This window comes from Mangifera indica, chromosome 13 (assembly GCF_011075055.1).
Source record: "Mangifera indica cultivar Alphonso chromosome 13, CATAS_Mindica_2.1, whole genome shotgun sequence".
Taxonomy (NCBI): domain Eukaryota; kingdom Viridiplantae; phylum Streptophyta; class Magnoliopsida; order Sapindales; family Anacardiaceae; genus Mangifera; species Mangifera indica.
In genome coordinates this window covers 768,243-783,030 of record NC_058149.1, presented here as the reverse complement: position 1 = coordinate 783,030, position 14,788 = coordinate 768,243, and the positions used below count along the sequence as shown (strand labels likewise).

Genomic DNA, 14,788 nt, shown 5'->3' with positions numbered 1-14,788 from the left:
TCTTCTTCCTCATCTTAAAAAACAAAAGCAGTAAATCACTTTGAAGAATTTTTCAGATTAAGAAATCTTCAAAGTAAGGATTTAAAAAAGAAAAGATCAACCCACAAAAAAATCAGCTACATCAATTTTATATCCTGGAAGAAATGACCATAAAAAAAATCATTTAGTAGGATTTAATTGAAAAAAAAAATTAACATTTAAGGATTAAAACTGAAAAAAAAAAATTTGAGATAAACCGAAAAAAAAATAAACGTAGGCGTGAAATTCTGGAAATTATTTCTGTGCTGTACATATAAAGAATATATTATAATATTATATAATATAATATTATAATAATATATATTATATTATTATATATAATAATATGTATAATATAATATTTTATTATGATATTATAATAATATTAAAATATATTATATTATTAATAATTATATATTTTATATATATATAAAATGGTTGGCGAAATCGCCAAGGGTTGGCGATTCCGCCAACCATTTATACTAATATATTATATATATTATTATATTAATATATTAATTTTTTATATTATTATATAATATATTATAATATTATTATATTATAATATATATAAAGGGTTGGTGACTGCCAGCCCTTTATATTAATATATATAATATATTATATTATAATATTATATATTATATAAATAATATATTATATATATTATTATATTAATTTTATATATTATTATAATATATTATATAATATTATAATATAATTATAATTTATATTAATATATAATATATTATATAATATTATATTATACATAATATATTATAATATAATTATAATATTCTAATTAAAAATATAATATAATATATTAAATATAATATATTATATAATTATAATTATATATTATAATATATTAAATATAATATAATATATTAAATATAATATATTATATTAATATATAATATAATTATATATATATATAAAATTAAATATATATATATATATATATATATATATATATATATATATATATATATATATATATATATAAATAATGGGTTGGTGGAACCCTTTGCTTTTTAATATCTGTGAGGGTTGGCGTTGCCAACCCTCTGCTTGCTTTATTTTTTTTGAAGGTTAAAAAAACAATTGACCAAACAATTATATTAAAATATATTATATATTATATTATAATAATAATATATTATATTATTAATAATTATATAATAAAAAATATATAATATTATAATTTAATAAAATAATTATATAATATTAAAATAACATATTATATTATTAATAATATAATATAATATTATTATATATATTATATATTATGTAATATATTATAATTATATAATTATATATTATATTTAATATATTATAATATATAATTATATTATATTATATTTTATATAATATATATTAATATAATATATAATTTTGTTACCAAGGGTTGGCGGCATCGCCAACCCTTGGCGGCGCCAAGGGTTGGCGATACCGCCAACCCTTGGTTTATATATTATGGCACCCTTGGTTTATATATTATACATATATTATATTATAATATAATACTGTAGTCTTTTCATTGATATGGATCTCATCTCTTTATAAAATACAAAATATAAGTATTGAAATACGCACCCTTTTATGAAATAAAATAAAATATATTATATATTATATAAAATGGCAAATAATATATACATATATTATATTATTTAATATTTTTCTGGAAAATTCTGGGAATTATTACGCCAACCTTATATGTATATATATTGTTAGATTATATTATTATATTAATATTATTATAATATTATAATATATTTTATATATTGTTAATAATATAATATATTATATTTTTATATTATATTATATTATAATTATAATTATATTATATATTAATATATAAGATATTATATTTAATATTTGTAATTATATAATATAATATATTATATAATATATATTATTTATAATTATATAATTATATAATATATAATTTATATAAAATTATATAATATAATATTATATATTATTTATATAATATTATTATTTGTATATATTATATATAATATTATAATAAATAATATTATATATTATATATTATATATATAATATTAAATATATAATATATAATATATAATATAATATATAATTATATTATATATTAATATAATATATTATATTTAATATATTATAATATATAATTATAATTATATAATATATTATATTTAATATATTATATTATATTTTTAATTAGAATATTATAATTATATTATAATATATTATGTATAATATAATATTATATAATATATTATATATTAATATAAATTATAATTATATTATAATATTATATAATATATTATAATAATATATAAAATTAATATAATAATATATATAATATATTATTATATAATATATAATATTATAATATAATATATTATATATATTAATATAAAGGGCTGGCGGTCACCAACCCTTTATATATATTATAATATATTATATAATAATATAAAAAATTAATATAATAATATATATAATATATTAGTATAAATGGTTGGCGGAATCGCCAACCCTTGGCGATTTCGCCAACCATTTTATATATATAAAAAATATATAATTATTAATAATATAATATATTTTAATATTATTATAATATCATAATAAAATATTATATTATATATATTATTATATATAATAATATAATATAATATATATTATTATAATATTATATTATATAATATTATAATATATTCTTTATATGTACAGCACAGGAATAATTTCCAGAATTTCACGCCTACGTTTGTTTTTTTTTCGGTTTATCTCAAATTTTTTTTTTTCAGTTTTAATCCTTAAATGTTAATTTTTTTTTTCAATTAAATCCTATTAAATGATTTTTTTATGGTCATTTCTTCCAGGATATAAAATTGATGTAGCTGATTTTTTTGTGGGTTGATCTTTTCTTTTTTAAATCCTTACTTTGAAGAATTCTTAATCTGAAGAATTCTTCAAAGTGATTTACTGCTTTTGTTTTTGAAGATGAGGAAGAAGAGAGAGTGATTCTTTTATCACTTTGGAAGAAGAGGAAGAAGAGAGAAAAAAGTTACAGAGAAGAAGAGAGAGAATTTGTGTATAAAAAATTGAAGAGGGGTATTTTGGGGAAGGTGAGTACTGTTGTGGTATATTTGTGAAAGCTTTAGGATAGGTGACAATTTTGTGTACACGGAATAAAAGAGTGCTAAAAATTTCAATTTCCCTAATAATAATATTATTATTATTATTAAGATTTTATTTTATAGAAACACGCAGCTTCTTTTACAGGCGTAACGGGCCTGTAAATGAGACTTAGACCCGTTGAATCGGGTTTGGTTTCTTCCAGACTGGGCCTAAAAACTTTTGGCTTTGAGCTTCAAGCCAGTTAATTTGGGCTTCGGTTTTTTCCGATCCGGTTTTTATAATCCTTTTAAATGACTAGTGTAGAATCTAGGATAATTATTTTGAGCTTTATAAAATTATCAAAGCAAGGTGGATGTATTATATTTAATTAGAGAGTAATATCTAGTTTAATGTAATAATAATGTTAAGTCAACAATTAAGTTTTGGATAAGACGAAGGCAATAGAGAGTTTGGATTAGTCATCTCACCTAATTGCAAATAAAGTTATGTAAGTTAAGAATGAATTCAAACATAGTCAAATATAATAAAGGTTAATTTGCGTTTGATTCAAATTTGAAATAATTAATTTAAACTTAAATTCAATTTACTTGAACTAGTGATAATAACGTTAAAAAAAATAAAAAAATAACGATGAAGAAAGAATATAATCATTATAGAAGAAGAATAATTACCGTAAAAGAAAAAGAATCATAAAAAAAAAAAGAATAATCAGAGAAGAAGATATATAATTATTAACGAGATGAATTTAAGCTCGATAAGCTAATTTTTCTTCAATTGGAACTCAATTTGTTGAGCCAAACATCGAGTCAGTGAATCCACCCATACTCTAAGCTTCAATCTCTTTTTTTTTTCTCTTTCCACTAAATCATCAATTCACTATCCTAGCACACGAAAAGATGAGAAAATAACTTAATTTTCTTCATGGCCTTTTCTTTTGAAAAAGTGTCTCTATATTAATATATTGGAAATCGTGGACCACCGGGCATTTGGTCTAGTGGTATGATTCTCGCTTTGGGTGCGAGAGGTCCCGAGTTCGATTCTCGGAATGCCCCATTTCCTTATTTTACCTTGAAAATGGCTGCCACTGAAACAACGCCACAGGGAAGAGAGAGACAGATTCATGACACTGAATCCAAAATGGGCTTGCTAAAAAAGAGCTGAATATCTACTCTACCCATTTCAAATTTTATCGGACCACGACGATCACAGGCTGCTGTCTCCGTAGGTTTCAACCCTCAAGGCAATTTTAACATCTCTATGTTCGATGAGGATGATGATAGTAAGAGCTTCATCTCTTTAAGACTCACACTGTTCAATCGCGTAAAGGTTCGGATTCGAACTTCGTCTTTATTAGGTAATCATTTTGCTTGATTTACTGACTATACACATACAGACACTTTTCAGGGCTCTCAGAACCCAAGTGTAAGACCATATACAAGTCTATAAGTCTGAGGGAGCTCACCTGTAATAGCATTTTTCAGAAGGTCCAACAATATCAAATTATTAAACTGATATCAAGATTTTTCCTTTCCTGTTGCTTTAGCTGAGCGAAGGAGTACTTTTTTGAGCGAACAGTTGGGTTTACCATTAACCACACCAGAGAAGATCTGAATGACCCTCGAGAACTGTTAGAATTCCCAGATATAAGACTTCAGTTTTTGAGACTTGATGCTGAATATCCATGGTTGGCTGGCTCTATTGTTGGACTGGCGAGCTGGAGAGCTTGCTCGTTTTGCCGCCATGTTGGTTTCTCACCAGATAATAATACATAGTACCTACACAAGAATAGATACTGCAGGGAGACAACTGCAATTATGGGTGTATCGAATCCAGATTGAGCCAAATCGTGTGCTGGTTCAAACTTTAATTGAATCTATAATACGGTTAATATTTAGTTTGAGTTTGAACTCGATTGAGTAAAAGCATAATAACATCATAGGGGCTGCCAATTGGGTGAATAGTATCAACAATGTTGCCAGCAGCAAGATAAACAGTATCTTTAATTAGATACTCAAACAAACCAATCTTATGCTGAACTATTTTATCGGAACTCTAGCCCAAAATGGGTTCAAACAAGCCAAGCAATGAATTTAAGTAGAGCCAACTCAAATCGAAACCACCCCTAACTGCAATGCAAAAAAAATGACTTGAACTTTGATGTTGTCTCTGTGTTTGGCAGATGAATATGAAGATGGGAATTGTGTTTATTCCGGAGGCCATGGAACTTTTTACCATGAAGAAGTGCTTGTGTACTCTTGGTTGAAGCAACATAATGTTCCAACACCTAGATTGAAGGCAAGGGACATGGCTCCTATGCTGGGATATTTGGGATCAAAGATCAGCTATTTGGTCTAATCTCTCCTTTACCACCATACAAAAACCCTTATAAAACCTCATTTAAATTCGTACTTTTTTAAATTCAGATAACCGCTTTCAAAATTCAAGTCATCACTATAAACAAGTGTAATGAATACGAAACATTTGCGAAGTATATTTTCTGAAATATCAAGAGCAATAACACCAGTGCATGCCCCTGGATTGGCAATTTTTTTCCTAAAACAAACAAAATGAAATACCACAACTGTGGAGCAAACATTTGCTAAGAATTATTTACCTTTGCGTAATTACATGTAATTGAACTCTCTATCGTATGAATTAAGAATCTTATAAAGATAAAGAGGCCTATCGATTATTACACTACTAAATCATATTAATAACATAATTGTGGACCATGATTGTGTAACATATTTTGTTGCGAAAATAAGTATTTGGAACCGTGTTATATTGTAGAATGATTCAATCAATACGCTATGCACTTCAATTTCTAACTCAATTTAAGTGTGCAGTTTCTCTTCCATTATCGTCAAAATTGCAAATTGTGAAATCAAAGATTTAGACTGAGAAGGTCAAGAGTAACCTTCCTTAATTTTGAAAAAAAATTTGTATTCTATATACAAAATATTAATATAACTCCTAAATTTTTTATTGAACCCTTTAAATTTCAATATTTCTTTATTAACCTCCTTAAATTTTACTTATATTCAAGTTTGACCTTCTTAAGTTTTAATTTTGGGTCTGTCACAGCTCCCCCATATGATCTTTGTGTAACATATAAACCATGCATGTGAGATTTCAGTACTTAGGTATGGCAAGGCATACAATGGACGTGGAGATAACCCTATCTCTGTCCCATCATATCCCCTTATCAGTTTCAATTTTTGACTTCAATTGTATAAACTTGTTGAGCACAATGCCTAGAAATTATCCTGTCTCCGGAAACCTCCAATTTTTCTTTCTCAGTTTGGCAAAGAAGATGAATTCCTAGACTGAACTCAGCTTACCAATAAAGTTATGTAGCCATGTTAGCTTTCAATGTTGTAACCCTTGTGGGGTAGCTATGTCACTTTGCTCCCTAGCTGGGGCTTTCTTTTTTCAAGGATCATGGAGAAAAAGGTTGTTTGATAGTATCTTTTTGTTCGTATTTCAAATACACATTCTCCCATATAATTAAGTTAAAAACTAGTTTGAATTTACATTTGATTTAAATGAGTTTGACTAGAACTGAAATTCTAGATTAGTAGTTCAACTCTAATTTGAAGGTTCGTCAACAATTCTTTACCAAAATTTTTCTTCTTCAATGATTCTTCTTTTTTTTTTGTTCGATGATTTTTCTTTCCCTTTATATAGGGCTGGATTCGAGCCGAGCCGAGCTCGGCTCGCAGCCAGCTCGGGCTCGGCTCGGCTTTTTAAGGGTCGGCTCGAGTTCGGCTCGTTTTCAGCTTGGCTCGGTTACGGTTCGGCTCGACTCGGTTATTATATCAAAACGACACCGTTTTGTATATATATATAGATCAAAACGACGTCGTTTTGTATAAAAAAATTTTTAAAAAAATATACCGAGTCAACCCGAGCCAGCTCGGGCTCGGCTCGAGCTCGATCGAGCCGAACTGAGCCCGGCTCGTTTCGGGCTCGAACCGAGCCGAGCCGAGCTCGAGCTCGAGCTGGCTCGGCTCGAATCCAGCCCTACCTTTATATGACTCTTTGTCATGTTTAGTGTCATTATTTACTATTTAAACTAGTTTAAACTTGATATTTTAAATTTGAGTCAAGCTTAAGCTAACCTTCATTTAGACTTGACTCTATTAGAATTCATCTTTAATTATATATAAAGAAAAAATACATTAAATCTAAGCAAAGATTCGTCTAGCAATTAAAGAAAATTCTATGAACCCATCTTTCAGTGATCTCCTAAGAATGATTTAAATGGTGCTTGACTTACCATATATGGCACTAATATTATACATAATTTTACTACTCTCCTAGTGCATGAATAACTTGAATAGACTTCCTTCAACTGAAGCTGCAAATCGACCATTGTAATTAATTCTTCTTATCAACATGCATCCAAATCCAGTGAAGGCCCCGACATTTATTCAATTCTCTCTCCCTGCAGGTTCAAGTTCACCGACAGAATTAATGAATATGGATTTTCCATTAATTTTTATGGCAGACAAAAAAATTTAATTTTGAATTTGATATAAGTTAGTTTCAACTCAAATATTCTAATTGGTACTCGAACAGCGCTGGGATCGAAGCCAGCCTTAGACCTAACCAAATATTAAGCATATTCTTAAGAAGTGCTTGTATATAACCAGTATCCTCAAAATTTAAAACTAGCCAGATGGAGGGGAGTTTCAGATTTCCTCGAACTTTGCATATCTACTTGTGTGTATATACTTGTCTTTATCGGCTTAACATTTAGTGGGTAAGAGAGATTAACTATTCAGTAAAGAATATGATGAAGTCATTGAGCTCTCTCTGGATCTGAAAGAAGTTAGAAGTGAGATTGGATTGCTTGGTAACGACGAGACACAGTATCAGAAAACATGAATCCATAAGAAAATTAGTGCACCATCACTGCTTCAACATTTTCTTCCCTATTATAACATCTGCCTGTCGCTTTGTCGGCCGAATTTTCCACCTTCTCCAAGTCTAATTTCAGCTTAATTTATGCATCACTAATCCCAGGATGATTTCTGTTGGTGTGTAAAATTATACCAAGAGAAGAGATTTCAATGCAAAAATACGAAAAGTTAGGATATATAAATATGACATATGTGATTTTTACGTAACTTTAGGAGGGTTTACATCTAATGTGTTATTTTCATACGAATAAAATATATTATAAGATCATAACAAAAGTTAACTTATCTTTTGATGGTTCTTTACTCACTGTATATATTTACCATGAAAGGGTTATATGCGAGTAAATATAGTAATTATGAGTAATAGTGCAATTGTAACCCTCGAAACAGTTAAAAGAGTAAATGCATTTCTTCGTTTATTGTTGAATTCCAAAATGCTGATGAGAGGGAACTTATCCTTACTATTAAGTTATTATTAAGGTCGTGATATATGTTATCTTAATTATCCCATTGTGAGAAAATGGTTAGTCTTCTTTGAGTTTTTTTAACTTGAAGTCGTTTTTCGCCATTGGCCATCTGTTATTGGTTGGAATGGTCTTCAAAAGTTGACCTCAAGCAGAATTTTGGACCACATAACAATTTCAATCTCCGTTTGTTTTATTTGTAATTTGATTCATCTCGTCAGCTTCCATCTTTGCTAAACAATGAAGCTGCTAATAAGAAGGTTTCTTCTTCCTCTTACAAATCCAACAATGAAGGGGGAAAATGATTGAGTTGACATAAATAATTATAAAGCTTAAAAGCATCTTTCAAAAGAAAGTTTGCAAAACGACATCAAAATGGGTGCAATCCAGTCTATAAAGCAGCACTTACATATTTCTCTCTATATGCGTTTATATTTTAATCTGATGCCGAATCTTGCATGCATAATCACAGGGATTTACTCAATCTTTTCGCGTTTTGATTAATGCCCATTATGCTTAAGTGTGCTGTATAAACCACAATAGTTGCACCAGGGGTGGAGGCAATTCAAATCGGTTTGGGTTTGGATAATTGTTCGGTTTGAATAAATCAAACTCAAATTATGGTTTCAGTTCGTCGAGCTCAACTCAAGGTTTTTCTTCTAATTCAATGAATTTTTTTTTTAACTCTCAGATTATTAAATCGTTTATTCAAGCGAACCGAGTTCAAACTTAAATTAACTATTTTGGATTCGAGACAAATTTGATCAAACCTTGGTTGAATTTGACCCGGTTTGAATTTACCTCTGCGTTGCCAAGCAAAGGTTCCATATCCTCATAATCATAGATTATATTGTATTAGATGAATTATTTGAATAAGCTTGGATTATCTAGTTTAAAATTTTAATACATGTGGGATAAAAGTAGGATGCAAGCGTCGGCAGGACTGAAATTAGATGAGAAAGGAACGCGCGTGGCAGCTGCCAACACAATGTTATATTGCCTGATAAAGAATCAACATTACACTTGAATCTCCTATGTCCACGTGTCCATCTTACCTGCCATGTCATCTCCCTCAGATGTGGACATCCACGTGGATTCTACCCCATTTGCCAATTCCGCAACAAAATCAACCTGAGCCCATTTCTATTAGAGTAGTATTATCATAATAAATGCAATGAGTATAAATTTCTTGTTACTCACACAGATCAAATTACAACACTAATTCCGATTCACAATCCAGGTTTTGTGTTCTTCTCCTTGGGGTAGACTTTGGCATCAAAGATGAACTTAAAATTTCACACGATAGGATTCTTAAAATTGTCATTAAAATATGATTAACTATTTATTGCATGTAAATGTTATAGAATTAAGATGAACATAGACCAATCTTGGAAAGTTAATGTCGACAAATCTCATCAAATGATTAGTCATGTTGCCTTAGCTTTTTCAAGACAAAATAAAACCACCCAAACAAAGTGGGAGAAAAATCCCACTCTAAACTTAGTTCATGTTGCCTCAGCTGAAGCCATGTGGGGACTCCCCATTCTCCTTCTATACATTAACTATTCACATTCACAAACTCTCTCAAATATTCATACTTCAACTCTTCCCTAAAAGTAACCTAGCCAGGAGTCTCCAAGTCTCTTGCTCTCGTTCTAATTCTTGCCAAAAGTGAAACCTTCTATACTCTTACTTGCAGTCTCTCTTCTGCTTTTATCTCTTTTCCTTCGTGGGGCTCAAGGAAGAGGCCTGCTCTTCTCATTTGGGCACCTTAAAGAGCATAGAATGCATGTGGGTATATTCTATTTTTCAGTTTTTTGTTGCAGAACTTTAATGGGAAATTAACAGATTGCTGCTGTGTACATGTGCAGGAAGAAAGAAGGGGTTCTTTGATGAAGGAAAGATCAGATGTTGGAGAGGTTATTCTCTGCAAAGAAGGGCAGTGCAGTAGTTCAAGTTCATCAAGTACCTTGATGAAGATGAAAAGAGTCTCTAGAGTATCCAAGAAATCAAAAGATTCAAAACACCGGTTACCAAGCATTCATGAAGATTACTATGGACCTAGGGCTCACAGACCTAGCCACCATTAGTCAATCATTCTTCTTTGATTCTGATCTATATCTCTCATTAGGTTTTACATTTTTTTTTACCTTTCACTACCATCTTAGCTAACTAAACCCCATGACATGTACTCTACAGAAATGAGTTTTAGTGAAGTTGTTCATACTTGTTCTTTTTTTCAAAGTTATCAGAAAAAAGAGATTGCAAAAGCAACTTTGTTCGCATATGTATCTGAAGTACTGATTTTCCATTATTGTTGCAGTAATCACTAGAAAACTTATTACCACAACTCCTCCTTCATTGGTTGGATTATATAAATATTATTTGATATAATAAAATATTTTGATAATATTTTATTAATACTAGGGATGTAACAAATAATTTGATTATAATTTTATTTTTAGTTATTTTTTAAGACAAAAACACACTTATTTTTAATCAATATAACAAGAATATAAAAAATATTTTAAAATAATATATTAATATTTTTTTATTAACTCAATCAAACAAAATAATTATATATATATCAAATTTTTTTAAATATAATAATAATAATTTATACATATAATAATAATTTATATTTAATAGTCTTTTAGATAATTTATTTTTATAATAATCTTTCATTTTTTTATAAAACATTATCTAAATTAAACACTCTCTTAGAACAATTACTTATGTTGGTCTTCATGTGCAGAATGATGGGCATAAAGCTAACCATCCCGCAAAGGGAAAATTATATTATTCTAATATAAATTATATTCTATTCGATCAGATTTGGTTTAAATCAAATTTATGATTTAATTTGAATAAATCAATTTCAAATTAGATAATCAACTTAGTAACTTAATTTGAGATTAACTTATTTATCTACCTAATATATTATTTATTCTTCTAATAATATTATTTATGTCATTAGTAAGCTTCAATGATATTATGTATCAACTTAAATGATTTCAAACTTAAGTTACGCATTATAACTTTAATTCAAACTTGAACCAGTCATATGCACAAATCGAATTCATCCCTAATCTTCATATATATATATATATATATGGTTATTGTAAAAATACCACTTGTTTCCCTTGTTTATATAATTTTACCACAATTCTTTATTAAACATTTATACTATTTTATTAGTTAAATACCTAAATTACCATTGTCTTCATCTTATTATGAATAGTATAATAGCCAATAAAAAGTAGAAATAGTCTATTGTAAACAGTAAGAGCAGGCTATGAACAATAAATTTTATATAAAATGCTATTATAAACAGTACAATAGATAATAAATAGTAAAAATCGTCTATTATAAACAATAATAATAGCTATAAATAGTACACTTTATATAAAATACTGTAAAAAGGATAATATACGATAAACAATAGAAATCACTTATTGTAAATACTATAATATGCAATAAATAATGATATTTTATATGAAAACTACTACAAACGGCACAATAGACAATGAGTAGTAGAAAATTACCTATTATGATCGGTAACAAACTAGATATCTCCTACATATTAAGTAGAAAACAAAACTTGAGAATTATGTTTGACGATTTTTCTTGTTTTAAGGTGATTTTGTAGGCGGAGAAGATATCTCCCCTATTAATGAATGTCGGTCCCCCAAATGGGTTCCTTGTTATGGAATATTATGTTACACACATGCGTCTGCATGTTCCATTAGCTCCACACCTTAGTATCATGCATGGCGTAAATAACCATACAATGTAAACTCGGTCGAATGACTATTTTTCACCTCAACTTTGATGAACTCGATGATAGTTTATATTTTAAGTTTTAAAAGTATATTTATATATTTTTCATTCATTTTCATAAGTTATTAATGAAAATCTTTACGTGAAATAGTAGGATTAGTATTTTGTCCTAAACTCTTTAATTTATTTCCAAAATCATTGTCTAAACCTTTCTCATCTCCATCTCTATTATTATCATCAATGTTTTGAAAATCAGATTGGATATTAACTTGATGAAAGAGACAAACTGATTCAATTGATGATAAGATTGATAAACTGTTTAAATATATATTAAAAAACAAATTAATAAATTGTTTAAATAAATATTAAAAATAATATTTCAAACAATTTTAAATAACTAATCTTTAAAAATATAATTTGAATAGCTCTAACATATATATATATATATATATATATATATATATATATATATATAAAAGCTTAGTTTAATGGGGCACACACATTATATCAATGAATAATATAAGGCTAAAACTTGAGTTCAAATCTTAACTTTGAAAAAATAATCTAATTTTGTGTTGATGTTAGGTTTGACTAGGGTTAAAATGGAAACCAATGAGGTTCCAATGGTTGGACTCTGGTTTGCCTTAATATAATTGTTAACCTCAATTTTTTATGCAAGCTTGGATTGGGCTTGTCCCCGGGTTCCGATGCTACCATCACCATCTCCAACTCCTATTACTCTTGCCCTACTGCCACGATCACTAACTCCTTTTTCATTGAAGCCCTTCGCCTCCCACCATTGATGTCACCTACACACCCCCACAATAAATATTGTCACTACAATATCGTCATCCCCTTATTCAGACAAGCCACCCTCTCTCACTCTCTCATACATCATAGATCTATTACCTCTCTTTCACATAAAGCTTGTCCCAACCCACCTCTTCGATGCTCCAACCATTGGCATTTGTTGCACACAACTTCTCCTACGCCCGGCATCTCTTGACAACTAGTGATTGTTGTTGTTTAAATCCCTTACCTCCCAACCTTTCCCTACTCCATACTAACGACCAAAAAGTTTTCTACTCTACAAATTCATCTCCCCCATCTTTACCAAAAACCTCAACTGCCTTCATTCTCTCTTTCTGCCTAGCTACTGCCTCATCTTCTATTTTCTTCCTTTTCAGTAGCATAACCTCACTCTTGCTAACTAGTAACCTTCCTTCCTCTCCTTACCTTCTCAATCCACCAACTAGCCCCAAAAACACATAGAAAACTACTTGTCTTTTTTCAAATCCACCATCACTGCATCAAATAAGCGACCATCATGCCTTGAAAATCTGATGTGGTTTTTTGGACAATGAATGAGGAGGTTTAAGAGATTTGTTTTCATGTGAACATGGTTTGTTGTAGTAAGTTGATGAATTTGAACAGAGATTTGGTTTTAAAGAAATGAGGTGAAAGAACAAAAAACACAGAGAAGAAGAAAAGAAAATGATAAACTAAATTATTATTATTAGTTTAGAAGATTTTCATAATTTCAATAAATATAATGATCGATTGATAATTAATATTTGTATTAAATGTTCAAATAAATTTCCTAATTCAAGTAAAAAGAACAAATTATTATATTATTTTAGAAGATTTTCATAATTTACTTCATATAATTTTATGTAAAAATTTTGTTTTCCTTTCCTTTTTATTTTCTTAAAGAATTCTACTATTATAATATATATATTATGAGAATATCACAAAATTTTGAAAAAAAAAAAAAAAAGACCTACAAAAGTTTATTATCATGATCTTATTTCTTAATGTTGTGACAAGAACAACAAATTAATTTCCCCAAAACCTTTATTTAATCCAAAAAATATAATACGAACATATTAAAAACCCCGTGCGAAGTTAAGATTCTAATTTTGAAAGAACTCACTCTTTATAATTATGTAACATTATTTTTTTTAAATAAATTTACAAGAAAAATTCGAAGTACATATTAATCATATTGGATTACTAATCATAATTATTCGACATTAAATATATTTGAATATGTGACCAAATTTATTAATATTATTAGTTGATTGTACATGCAAATTTTGAATGCATTAGAATTGTGTTCATAGAGATGCAATTTTGTCGAAATCATATTTTTTAAAATAAAGTTATATCATAATTGTATTAAAAAATCGTATTTGTCTAATGCAATTTGGATAAATCACACATTTTCGAGTGAAATTTGACATTTTACATTGATAATTTTTTTATTTTTCTAACCTTTTTCAAAATTGGGAAAGTAATTTCGCTATACAATTCTATTGTTAGTTTTTTTTATATTTAGTATATTTTAAATATATAATTATATAATAAAAATATAAAATAATTTTTATATATAATTAATTAATATAATTCACCCATCTTGTGATATTATTTTAATCCAACGGTCAATAAAGAATGTGAAATACAAGTGTTAAGAACCAC

General features: G+C 27.9%; 1 non-coding gene across 1 annotated transcript; it reads left to right on the top strand.

Moving 5' to 3' along the window:
* The first annotated feature begins 4,121 nt into the window (after positions 1–4,121).
* TRNAP-UGG lies at positions 4,122–4,193 on the top strand. Its single transcript has one exon. It is a non-coding gene; the product is annotated as a tRNA-Pro (tRNA).
* The last annotated feature ends 10,595 nt before the right edge of the window (positions 4,194–14,788 follow it).